Genomic DNA, 5,052 nt, shown 5'->3' on the forward strand with positions numbered 1-5,052 from the left:
GCAATGACTTTTCTTTTTTATAGAGGTGAAGCAACTCATTTTTTTTTGACATATCAGCCCAATTGTGGGATGGGTTTAACAGCATTAGAATCATAGGAGGTATACATAGAGACCATATGTAGAGGCAGCTGGAATGGACCTTAGGAATATTGAAACTGAGCCCCCTTTTAACAGAGAACACTGAAGTCTAGCAAGGAATAGGGACTTGTTAAAGGGCACAGTGATTTGAGTGTCATTGGGCATCTGGCTCATCACATGTTCCTAAAGAGGGATTCCTTCAAGAGAGGTAAAGTTGATGCTTCTGGCTTTACTTCCTACTTCCCACTAAAGGGTCACTGAGTATTATTACTGCTCTAGTCTCACAAATGCAGTTAAACAGGCTGTCACCAGTATTTATTCATCTATTTTATGTTTTGCAATCATACCACTGCAACATTATCATGTTTTGGGACATCAGTGAAAAGGATTAAGGAAAGAATATAGATAGTAAAACATGCCTGTAATATTAACTCACTATAAACACATATTGTACATATTATTTTGAGGTGATGAAATCCCATTAGTCATTGGTAGATGTGCCAGAAAGGTGCATGGTAGAAATACAAAGAATAAAAAGATGAAAAAGGGGAAGTGATGGAGGAGTTAAGAATTACCATTCAAGAATGTACTTTTCTGAGGTCCTTCCCTTACTTCTTTATAACCTAAGCATGTTGGATTTCATTTCCTCTAAAAGGGCAAGATACTGTCTTCCTCAATTCCTCTTTAATTTCCAGTCCCCCTGACTATAATCCTTTCTTCTACCCAAATTGCATCTTTACTCATCATTTATATCTGAGACAAAATTTCTCCATCCAGTGTAGCCTTCCTTCTTTACATACCAAACTAAGACATTTTTTTCTGATTTACAGTACACAGTGTTTTTTTTTTTAAATTTCATGATGATTTGAAGGTATTTATGAATTATTTGAATCCATAATTAATTGTTTGTTACTTCCACTAGATTATAATATTCCTTAGTGTAAAATTCCTGATTCACCCTAAAACAGAATACTGAGCACCTAATAATATGATGGATATTTAGTAAACACTCAAAGCATCTTAGAAAAATTGAAATACTAAGCAAATGAAAATAGAAAAATAAAAATTTGACATGACAAAAAGGGTCAGGTAAGTTTTCCACAAAGAGGAAATAGTATATATAAATTCAGGATCTGTAATGCGACATTTCCATTTAGGGAAGTACAAAATTTTGATATGATTGGAATTTTTTACAAACAACAATTTTCTTTAAAAAATGAGTATTTGAGATAACTTTTTTCACATGTATTACCATTTGCTTTTGTGAAATAATGACCAATAGCTATATAGAGAGCCATCATACATATAATATTTTTAATTAATAATTAAAACCACTTTTTATTTTTTATTCTTTCTAGGGCTTCTTTCACATCTTTGTTCCACAGGCTATAAATCAGAGGATTTAACATGGGAATCAAATGGGTGTAAAACAATGAGGGAGTTTTATCTTGATCTAAGGAATAGGAAGAATTGGGCCAAAAATATAAGGAGCATAGTTCCCTGGAAAATTGCAACAGCAGTAAAGTGGGAAGGAGGGTGGAGAAAGCTTTGAATCTCCCCTCAGCAAAGTAGATCTTTAAAACTGATGGGACAATGTAACAGTAAGACACAAGAACTCCTGAAATGGAAATAAGTTCAATTAAGCCAAAGATGGTGAATAATATTAGTTCATTGACCTGTGTACCTGAGTAAGACAGCAACAGTAGAGGAGGGATATCACAGAAGAAATGATTAATCTCCTTTGACCCACAAAAACATAAGCAGAATGTTAATATGGTATGTGTCAGAGCATCCATCATTCCCATCAGGCAAACCCCCAGCCATGAGCATGGAGCACACCCTGCTGGACATGTTCACTGTATAGAGCAAAGGGTTGCTAATGGTCTTGTACCTATCCAAGGCCATCACTGCCAGCAGCAGACACTCAGAATCTGCAAAGATACAGAAAATGAAGAATTGCAAAGCATAGCCAAAAAAGGGAATTTATTTGTTCTTGGCAAAAGGGTTCACTAGCATCTTGGGCCCAATTGCTATGGAATAGTAGAGGCCACAGAAGGAGAGGTGGCTGAGGAAAAAGTACATGGGTGTGTGAAGCTGGGAATCCATTCTAATTAAAATGATCATTCCAAAATTTGCCATATTAGTGAGATAAACAAGTAGAAGTAAGATGAAGAGAGTCACTTGGATGTCAGAGTTAGTAGCTATTCCCAGGAAAAGGAATTCAGTTAAGGAGGAGAAATTTCTCCTGTCCATTCTGCCTTGTTCTTGTTCTAAATAGTTGTCAACATGATCAAGAAATAAGAGATCCACGTTTAACTCTCTTGACATCCACAAACTGTTGTCTCTAAAGCAGATAGTGATTTGTTTCTGTAAATGTTCTTCTAGCCTCAGAAAATATCTAGATAAGTGACACTTTTAAAGAGGTATTGTTTTCTCATTGAATATCCATATCCAAAAGAATTAAAGAAGAACCCTACCTCACACCCTATACAAAAATATGGGACTTATCTGGCATAGGAGTACTCTGGAGGATTTAAGTTTCTGAAAAATTGACTTAGTGAGTGAAGCTTTTATAGAGTTTCAGATAGAGACCTAGGTATTCTTAAGTATTTTCAAAGAAATTCTGTGACTAAAGTTGAGTAATTTTGATTCTAAATTTACATGTCACTCATGAGATAGGTGATGTTTTAGCTTCTGTTGCCTTATTACAGGCAATAAATTTCACTGCCCTGAAAGCTCATTCCAGATCAAAATGATGTCAAAGAAACACTGAAGTTGGATACAGCACTAAATATCTCCTATATTTGGAAATAAAAATGTAAATGGAAAATAGTGTCCACATTTATTGTATTCTTAAAGAAAAATTAATGATTTTAAAGTGTCAGTAATGAGCACTTCACTGAATTCATAATATTCCATGTAAGTTAATAAATAAAATAATTAAGTTATTGTTTTTAGTGTATGGTGTCTTTAGTGTTTCCTATAACATGAGACACATTTTATTGAACTTTTCTATCATACTTTATCACTTTTCCACATTTTAACCAACTTGTATGACTGACCTGACAAAGTTCTTTGGGAAACCAAACAGATGGGCTACAAAGAAGTGAGAACCACCGAATTTAACACATATATTTACATGACTTTGTATTCTAAATTGACATTTCCATTAAAATGACCATGGGAAGAGTAACTACAAATTTTGTATATATATTACTGTTTTTCTTGTATGTGATTGTTTTTATGTGTGTTTGAAAATGTGTGTTTGAATGTAGGTTTTGGTCTGATTTAAATTTTCTCTAGAATTATGTGTTATGGTATATGGTCCATAAAGAGCTTGAATTTACACACCTTCACACATTTTGTTGGAAAGTGATGTCTTAAGCTATTGTTAGCATAAAACTAGAATAAATTAAACTACTATTAACAATTAATTTACATTTGCATAGTGGTAAGATAATGGGTTCCTTACAAATCTTGGTTTAAATATAAATAAGTAAAATTGATTCTTTATACAAAGTAGGTCAGTCAAATTAGATTTCAGAATTCATTTTATGGAGCAAGTTGACATAAAGTGGTTTTGCTTAAAAATTCATCAATATTCGATTCCTCATTTTTCTAAAAATAAAATAAGTACTTTTTTCTCCATTTAAATTTGACAACTCAGAAACCTACCTAGATGTGTTGAAAGGGCATTTCCTGAATGTAGGTTTGTCACTTAGTGCAGACAATAGAAGTCACACTGAACCAGGCTGAGAAGGAGAAAGGGTTTATTTATGCTGGCTGGAGACCAGGGCAGCTTTAACAAATGTGCCTCCTGGAAGGGTTTCTTTATTTGGTTTTCAAGTAGGTTCAGAGACAAAGAGAGATAATCATTCAGTTAAAATGCAACAAGAGTGATAGACAAAAGGCTTATCCATATCCGGAAGGTTTGGGGCAATCTTCCTCAAATCCTCCTTTAATTGGCTAAACCCATTAGAGCTGGACAAAGAGAGTTAATTATTCTAGGTATCATGTAGTAAAGGTTTGGAGAATTTCAGTAATTTACGTATTTCCTATTTCCTTTAGGAACTAGGTTACACCTGTGAAAGGTGCAAACTTTACATTTACATATTGTTACAGGCTTTACATTTTGCTCTTTTGTGAGACAAAAGGATTTCATCCCTGTCTACTTACCCTTTTAAGATTGCATATAAAAGCTGCTTTAGGTTACATTTTAAGGTTAATTAACAATCTCCTGTTTGCTTAGTTTTAAAGTTGAATTTTAAAAGTCACTGTTACAGATGGGCAGGTCTTTATGTCCATTCCTCTGGGAGGGGAACACTAGGCAGAACATGTTTTATTTTTATCTAATGTCTCTTGGGACTTAACAGGATATAGAACAAGGCCAAAGGATGGGGAGCAGTTGTTTATTATGAGCAGAATGTTCAACTAGGGTGAACTTAAATGTTTGGAAATGTACATAGATGATGGTAGCACATTGTGAGGATAACTAACAGTGCTGAATGGTGTATGAAATTTGTGGAAAGGATCAGCTCAGAGCCATGTATGTCACCAGAAGAAGGGTTGGAGGTTGAAGGATGGGAATATATAGAGCAGTGAATCTTGTGGTGGACACTGTCTGTGATTAATATACAAATATTAGAAATCCCTCTCATGAACTAGAATAAATGTATGACACTATAACTAGAAGGTAATAGTAGAAGGTCATATAGGAAAAAATAAGATACCTATTGCAAACTATATACTACAGTTAGTAGTATTTTGGCATTCTTTCATTGACAATAACAAATGCACTATACCAATAGTCAATGCTGGAGTGGGGGGTGGTTAGGGTTATGGGAGGATTGGAGTTTCATTTTTTTTTGTCTTTATTTCCTTTCTGGGGTAAGGAAATGTTCCAGGGATTGGGGAAGGAAATTAATTGTGGTGATGGTTGCTCAGCTGTATGATGGTACCATGGGCAACTGATTG

At 34.4% G+C, this 5,052-nt stretch overlaps 1 pseudogene; it reads right to left on the minus strand.

Annotated features, from left to right (window-relative positions):
* Positions 1 to 1,403: 1,403 nt before the first annotated feature.
* LOC119537591 lies at positions 1,404 to 2,334 on the minus strand (annotated as a pseudogene).
* Positions 2,335 to 5,052: the final 2,718 nt, after the last annotated feature.

This window comes from Choloepus didactylus, chromosome 6 (assembly GCF_015220235.1).
Source record: "Choloepus didactylus isolate mChoDid1 chromosome 6, mChoDid1.pri, whole genome shotgun sequence".
NCBI lineage: Eukaryota > Metazoa > Chordata > Mammalia > Pilosa > Megalonychidae > Choloepus > Choloepus didactylus.